Source organism: Trematomus bernacchii, unplaced genomic scaffold (genome assembly GCF_902827165.1).
Source record: "Trematomus bernacchii unplaced genomic scaffold, fTreBer1.1, whole genome shotgun sequence".
NCBI lineage: Eukaryota > Metazoa > Chordata > Actinopteri > Perciformes > Nototheniidae > Trematomus > Trematomus bernacchii.
Genome location: NW_022988097.1, coordinates 4,327,861 through 4,336,999, shown reverse-complemented (window position 1 = coordinate 4,336,999; position 9,139 = coordinate 4,327,861).

Here is a 9,139-nt window from a genome sequence, read left to right as displayed (position 1 = left end):
ATGCCGTTGCCATGGCAACACAATGCTCACCATGAAACACGGTTTTCTCATAACTTCAGTGAAAATACTCCAAACAGCCCAAAACTTCACAGGTTTGGTAACGATGCAGCCATCAACGCATCTAAACATATTATGGGGTGTCATCAAATGCCGTTGCCATGGCGACAGACAACTCGCCATCAAACACGATGTCGCTGTAAGTCCAATGGACACGGTCCAATCGTCCCCCAATCTTCACTTGTATATCACCGGTCCATGCCTCAACAGCTCTACGCCAAATCTGAGATCTCACCATATGCCGTTTCCATGGAAACGCATCCCTCGCCATAAAAGACGATGTCGCTATAACTCCTATGAAAATGTTCAAAAAGTGCTAAAACTTCACATGTGTGCCAACAGTCCAGCCGTGAAGACATCTACGGGACAGTTTTGAGATTTCTTCAAATGCCGTTGCCATGGCAACACAATGCTCGCCTTGAAACACGGTTTTCTCATAACTTCAGTGAAAATACTCCAAACAGCCCAAAACTTCACAGGTTTGGTAACGATGCAGCCATCAACGCATCTAACCGTATTATGGGGTGTCATCAAATGCCGTTGCCATGGCGACAGACCACTCGCCATGAAACACGATTTTGTTGTAAGTCCAATGGACACGGTCCGATCGTCCTCCAAACTTCGCTTGTATATCACCGGTACAGCCCTCAACAGTTCTACGTCAATTATGGGGTTTCTTCAAATGCCGTTGCCATGGTAACACAAGGCTCGCCATGAAACACGGTTTTCTCATAACTTCAGTGAAAATGCTCCAAACAGCCCAAGACTTCACAGGTTTGGTAACGATGCAGCCATCCACACATCTAAGCGTATTATGGGATGTCATCAAATGCCGTTGGCATGGCGACAGATCATTCACCATCAAGTTAGTTCAAAAGTTTGCAGTTCAAATATTCTGCTGCTTTTCCAAGCCTTTTTACTTTCTTTTCTTCTCTCATCACACATTCAAGCCCCCAGTGTTCATGTATCATTTAAATCTAAATTCTTCACTTTCTTCTTACACATTACATTTCAGCATAGCAGTTTAGCGTGAGATTTTCAGCATAAAGCATTCCCACTATCAATTTCTTCAGGAAATGCATTCTCTAGTTCAAAATGTGACTCAAGTAAAAATACAAAAGTATCAGCATCAAAATATACTTAAAGTAACTAAAGTAAAATTACTCATTATGCAGATTGGTCCATTTCAGAATAATGTATATGATATGATTTAAATATAATGATTGATCATTAAAGGGTTATCAAAGCTGGTAAAGGTGCAGCTAGTTTTAATGACTTTGTATACTGCAGGGTATCTTGTGAATTTCAGAATCAGAATCAGAAACGGGTTTATTGCCAGGTATGTTCACACATACGAGGAATTTGACTTGATTTCATGGTGCATACATAAAATATAAAACAAAAAATCTAATATAAAACAAAAAATCTTTTAGGACACTGTAATAAAATATAGTTAAATAGCAATAAAATAGAGCAGTAATTTACAGCGAAATAGATTGCAATTATAGAATGAATTATATAATATAAACTATGAAACATGAATATGTGCAGTAAGCAGTATTGAACATTGTGTGCATTAATGTGATGCATATAGAGATGTTGTGGCTGAGGTAAAGTGTCAGTGGGGGGCCCGGGCCTTGTTTAAGAGGCCGGTAGCGGAGGGTAAGAAACTGTTCAGGTGGCGAGAGGTTTTGGTCCTGATGGAGCGCAGTCTCCTGCCAGAGGGGAGGGGGGTGAACAGTTTTGTGTCCAGGGTGGGAGGGGTCGGCCACTATCTTCCCTGCCCGCCTCAGGGTTCTGGAGGCGTGCAGGTCGTGGAGGGATGGCAGATTACAGGCCCTTTTCCTTAGCTGTGGCTGCAGCGTACCAGATGGTGATGGAGGAGGTGAGGATGGACTCGATGATGGAGGTGTAGAAGTTCACCATCGTGAATTTTTTTTTTTAGGATGACTTTCAACATCTGTCCAGGGACTGCAGATGAAAAATAGTCTGTTGGCTAACTCTGGCGCATTTACAGAAATGTCAATCAATGTGCACTGTCCCTGTCAAATAAATAAATAAATTAAAAAATAAAAATAAAATTGTCTTTGGCAAGTTGAATTTCTTCAGCTGCCTCAGGAAGAACATCCTCTGCTGTGCATTTTTGATGAGGGAGCAGCGTTCTTCCTAAAGTCCACAACCATCTCCACTGTCTTGAGAGCGTTGAGCTCCAGGTGGTTGTCCCTACACCAGGTCACCAGATGGTCCATCTCCCATCTGTAGGCAGACTCGTCCCCACCAGAGATGAGTCCGATGAGAGTGGTGTCGTCTGCGAACTTCAGGAGCTTGACCGACTGGTGACTGGAGGTGCAGCTGTTGGTGTACAGGGAGAAGAGCAGAGGGGAAAGAACGCAGCCTTGAGGGGAACCGGTGCTGATGGTCCGGGGGTCAGAGACGTGTTTCCCCAGCCTCACGTGCTGCTTCCTCCAGGTGTTACTAAAGTCTGATTTGAGGCTTTATATTTCACATCATTAACCCTTGTGTTGTGTTCGAAAGCTGTTACCGTTCATGGTGTTCGCGGGTCAATTTTGACCCGTGATTTATTTCAGTCCAAAACAACAACAAAAAATGACTATCATCCAATATTGTTTTAATTACATCATAACTAACTTATTATGCATTCATAACCGTACAATCCTGTTGTAATTTTATTTTATGGCCCCAAAACACATTACATCACATATTGCACACGTGCATGTGTGTGTTCAGGTTCAAGTGTTAGGTAATTGCGGTCCAAAAGTCCAAAAATCAGCTCCTATCGTCTATCCCTATCGTCTATTCCTTGACCTCTGTGTGAAACGTCACGGGGTTAAGGAATAGTGGATCGGAGAATTCAAAAGGCGCCGGACTCTGTGCCCAACATTCGTTGTGTCCAAACGGCAGTACTGCAACTCCCGTATCAGTCCGTGACGTCACCCGGCCCAAAACAACTTTTTCCCATTGACTAATGGCGCATTTCCACTACAGCGCGGAGCTCGCTTTAAGCGTGCCGAGCCGTGCGGGGCCCGTTTTTGGTTGCATTTCCACTTAGCGTAGTACCGGCTAGCGGGTACTATTTCACAGTTTTTCTGGCCCCATAAAATCGAGGTTCTTTCCGGGCCAACAACCAGGCTGAGTCGGGCTGAGTATGCTAAACTAGAGAGAGAATCGCTGGCAAGGGGGCTACAACTACAACAAGATGAACATATTTGACCGTGATTTAATTGTAATACACGTTTCAAAATGATGCCGAAGTAACAACATACTGATACCGGTTAGTAAAAACCATGAATGAATGCTTTGACAAGTCTGCAGACAGACGGCAGGCGAAAAACCTTTTAAAATGCGTGTTGTCTAAATGGAGATCGGCTAAGCTAACGCAGTATATGCTCCGACCGTCCACACTCACAACAACGGCCTACAGACATAAATAAACCAGCGACTATATTCGCCATGACACAGACAGTCTGTGGTTTGTACTTGTTTAACTTTTGTCTAGTTTCTGAACAGATATGAGGAGCTGTGAGCTTGAGAGCTAACGGCTGATGTTGTTTTTCTGGGGTTCTCATTGAAGATGACGTCACGGCTCCGCCTACACTGCGTTACTATAGATACTACCCCAGTTCCTAAACTGTAATGGAAATGCGCCATAAAGTGAGCCAGTCCTAACGAGGCCTAGCCATACCGAGCGAGGCCGAGCGAGGCCGTGTAGTGGAAATGCGCCTTAACATGGGGAAAGAGACGTCTGTAAATCGGTGGATCAAGTAAAATTGATGGTGGTGGTGATGGCATTTTCAAAGTCAAGAAGGTTAAATTAAATACAGGTTGATTTTTACATGTAACGTTAAAGATGTGTCAAATCACACATTTAGATTGAACAAACAATACAAAATAAAATAAAGACATTGGTTGCAGTCGAATAGTCCACTTAGCTTAGGAACCTTCCTAACGGAGTGAAATGACCCGGAAGTACCTTAGTGGCAGCCATGATAAGTGCCGTTCGAATTCTCTAGATCAGTGGTTCTCAACTGGTCTCAGGACCCACTTTTTCCTTTGTCAATAAATCGCGACCCGAAATTTGAATCTATTCAACAAAAAATCGTGCTGTAATATACGCTTTTCAGCATACAATATTAATTAAAGTGAAGTACAGTGCATATATCCCTTATATCCCTTCACAGAACTAAAGTATGCTTTAAAAAGGTTTAATGAGATGATGGAATCAAAGCTGAACTGTATAACACAAAAAGGCATGCTGAAAACCCAACCCCAGCAGGGGGATCTGGGGGGATTCTCCCCCAGGAGATTTTTAGAAATATTAACATATAAATACGCATTCTGGAGCACTCTGAGAAGAAAATAAATAAATCTATTACTACCCGACATATTAATAATATTTGATGCCATTGTTTGTTTTTCACTTTGTTCTGACAGCTGAACTTGTCTGTGTGAATTGTGGGTAGGGTAGATAGCCCCCATTGTTCTGTGACCTGTCAATCATCAAACCGGGGGTCATATTTCATTATGTGTTCATTTTTATCTGAAGTTGTACCATTTTGTACCCATGGTCATGGATGTATAAAGAATAGTTCTACCGCAAAGTTATTCTCCGTGGGGACTTCCGGTGTAGGTACCTGGGGGGTATACTACGAAGCAAGATTTTCGTTTAGCAAGCTAACTTCAGGGGTTTCCGGTCCTACGAAGCTGGTTCACTTTTTAGCGGGCTAGATAACTTATTCTGAACGGCTAGCCTCCGGAGCAGGATAGGTTCCAGGATAAAAGCACTGCCTGCTGACCAATCAGAGCTCAGTGTGCGGAGTTTAAAGCGATCAATTCATATGACAGGAGGAGAAAGGAAATACAGTTTAAACTGCCGTTGCAGGAAAGACGGCCGGCCAAAATCACCGACTGTGTGAACGTGAAAATGAATAGAATATCACCTCCCATCTTCAGAGCAATCTGACTATTATAACATTAACGTTAAGAAAGCTTACTTAAATATCTGCCACAACATAAGTAACCGGATCAAAGTAACATTACGTAGCCTACAGTCCGCGGCACTGTGAGTGCAGACGTCGATGTGTCCCATTATCATTCATATCACATGATATCACATCATAATGTATCATATATTTCCTTATTTGAGTCAGCTTCTTGAGCCGTATCTGGCGTGCAACACTCACAGTGTCACATACTGTATGCAGAAGTATTATTTTAAGCAACACATTAAGTTGACGAAACACTCGAGTAAAATGTAATTAAAGTCAGATCCACTCGTGTCTTAGACGGGGCAGCAGTGATATCATAAAACTGTTAATGAACGTATTCAAACACTTTTTCTTTTACCAGCAGTATTCACCTTGCAGCTGCAACTATGTGGCTTTGATCCTGGATAAAGTGTTTAAGTCATGGATGTTTAAAGTTTAACGTCTTCATATTTGTCTAATATTAGTTGACTTTTCATTCAGGAAATATATGACGCGCTGCGCTGTCAGTACACGGCTTGTCCATGTTTGTCCAAGACCACCCCTTTTATGTGAACGCGCACCTAACTAGATAGGACACGGCTGGCTTGAGCGATCGGGTTGATAGCCAGCGTCGTAGGACCGTTTAGCGAGAGTGTTTTTTTTTGGATTTAGTCAACCGGATAACTCAAAACATATCCAGGATATGTTGAACTAGATTCGTAGTATACCCCCCAGGGCTGAAGTCGAATAGTCCATTTAGCTTAGAAATGAAATGACCTGGAAGTCCCTCAGTGGCAGCCATGATAAGTGCCGTTAGAAGTCTAGATGATAGGTGCATTTCTCCGCCTGCCAGAGGGGAGGGGGGTAAACTTCCTTTATAACCTCCTTTAGCTGAGGAACCACTGGACCTCCCTTTACGAAAGGAGAGGAGAAAATGCTGCCCCACAATGCCTTGCAGCCGCAGCATTTGCCGTCACACAACAGTCGGCCGTTCACGGAAATAACCGATTATGACCGAGAAATGATATGAAAGTTACGGTGCTTATTAAGCATTTTAAAACGTATGTGGTAACTTGCCAAAGTGCTTTGTTTTGAACGTTCATCAGTATTATAATCAAAAAGATAAATATGAATGTTAGTTTTTACTGAAATGATCAGATAAAGTCAACATTTCACAGTGTTTACTGAGCTGTGTGGGGTTTGTTCAACTTTTAAAAGATGTTTGAATGGTGATATAGGCCTACACAGTGATAGATGTTAAAGACTAACGTTTATAATAAATACATTTGTATTTATTTTAAGATCTTTTCATAGTTCATACAATCATACGTATTGGGATCATTTAAAAAAAAAAAATGTGTCGTAAAACTGTGAAGTGACCTACATCTCCCGTCTCGCACCACACACCAAGACGGCCGTCACCTTGGCACATTTCACTTCTTTCTTTCAGAATGAGGCGAAAAGTATTAAAAGAGGTGAAAATCACTACAAGTCTGGGTATGTTGAGAGCTTTATATATACAGTCTATGGTTGAGAGCTGTACATACACAGAAGGGGAGTTAGTCGGTTCCGTAAGAGCCAGCATGCGGGACCGGGATTCTGGGATTTGTAGTCTTTCTAGTTGCGTATTTTTCATAGTCTTATATTTCAACAGTTTTACGACAAACTGTGACTTTTTTGGCATGGAAATTATTAATTAAGATTGACAAACATCATATGTGTAATTCGTGGCACAATTCAAACGGGAAAGATAATCTTTCTCTCTCCATTGACTTCAATGGACAACAGACTAAGAAATGACGTAAGCTCCATGATCAAAACTGCCAAAAAGAATTTCATCAATGACAAAACTGAGGAAAACAAAAATAAACCCCGTGAACTTTGGAAATTACTCAATAACCAGCTTGGCTGCAGTAAAAAACTCAAAACGAGATTTTCAAACGTAAACATAAAGACAGATAACAGGCTCATCACAGACAAACTGGATGTGGCCAAGTACTTGAACATTTTTTTCACAAACATAGCCACAACTCTTGTAAATAAATTACCCTCCCACTCAGGGCTTTTTGGAGTAGATCACATCATGACCTACTACAAAAACCTAGGGGTACGCAAAGATGATTTCAGTCTAGCAAGGGTAACAACAGCAGAGGTACTCATTAAACTGAGCGCCCTCAAACCTAACAAGGCCACTGGCCACGACAATATCCCCTCCAAATTCCTCAGAGACACAGCAACCGCCATCTCACCAGTCATAGCTCACATAATTAACCTCTCCATAAAACAGGGAAAAGTACCCAAAGACTTCAAAATTGCAAGAGTAACCCCCCTGCACAAAAAGGGCAGCAAATTGGACCCAGGCAACTACCGCCCTGTTTCTATACTTACCTCCATCTCGAAAGTCATGGAAAAAATAGTATATGAACAGGTCGAAAAGTACCTCGCAGAAAAGAAACTAATCTATGAATTTCAATCTGGCTTTAGAACATCCCACTCCACTGACACATGCCTTCTTTATTTGAACGACCACATCAAACAAGAGGTGGACGAGGGTAAATACTGCGGCATGGTGATGCTGGACCTACAAAAGGCTTTCGACACTGTCAATCACCCCATTCTGATTGACAAGCTAAAAGCAATTGGTTTTGATAAACTATCGGTGAGCTGGATGCAATCCTACCTGGAGGGGAGAGAACAGATGGTGGAGGTAAACGGTACTCTGTCCCCCCCCCTCCCAGTGAGCTGTGGTGTTCCACAAGGAAGCATATTAGGTCCGTTACTGTTCCTAATTTATGCAAATGACATGTCATCAGCATGTGACTGCAACTTGTTCCTGTTCGCGGACGACTCAGCCCTGCTGGTCTCTGACAGGAGCAGATTGCAGGTTGAAAAAACCCTCAGCTCCGAGCTCGGCAGAATCTGCACCTGGCTCGCCGATAATAAATTATCATTACACCTGGGTAAAACAGAGTCCATTCTCTACGGTTCGAAACATAATCTCAGCAAATCCGACGACTTCTCAGTTGCAGTGGGTGACATTATTGTCACAAGTAAGAAGGAAATTACATACCTAGGATCTATTCTTGAGGCAAACCTCTCCTGTGACAAAATGGCATCCAATGTAATAAAAAAAGTCAATCAAAGAACTAGATTCCTATACCGGATCTCCTCTCTGGTAAACAAAAACACCCTGAAAACTCTGGCAGGAGCACTCATTCAAGGGTACTATGACTATGCTTGCACGTCATGGTACCATAGCACCTCCAAGGCGCTAAAAATAAAACTTCAAACATCGCAAAATAAACTGGTCAGACTACTGCTTGACCTTTCATCTAGAACCCACCTCACCTCTGCCCACTTTGACAACCTAGGATGGCTTAGAGTAGACGACAGAGTACAGCTACTTGCAATGGGCCTGGTCTACAAGATCCACTACACCTCTATGGTACCCATGTACATGTCAAAATTCTTCCCAAAGGTCAAGGAATACCATGATCATAACACCAGAGGGAGCTCCACAAATCATGTAAAACCCAGATTTGGCACAAAAAAAGGGGAATACACGTTTCGCAATTATGCCACATCAAGGTGGAACGCTCTTCCCACAACTGTAAAGGAAAGTAAAACTATACTTACCTTCAAAACCTCTCTTAAAGAGCACCTTCGGGGGAAAGCATTGCAAAACTGGCCCCGGTAATGGTACAAATCTCAACCTGTCGTACAATGGACAGCTTCCCCCCCCCATCTATGTATATACTCGCATTTTAGACTCTGTTACTAACTGTATATCTGTAGACTTGGTATGTCTTAAATGTCCGGTTAGGATGTATTAGAACGAAATCTAAAATGAAAATTGTAAATAAGCCATCTGTATGTAAAAAACCACCTGTATGTAAATTGTAAATAAGCCATCTGTATGTCAAATATGTCTTATATGTCTTAAATGATATGATGAATTGGAAATGGGGGACCCTGATGTAAACAAGACGAAAGTCTTTCTCTGGTCTGCATCCCCTTAACAATTGTATGTTTTGAGCTGTACTGTACTGTACCCAATATACAAGCTGTTAATAAACTTTTCAATCAATCAATGCATA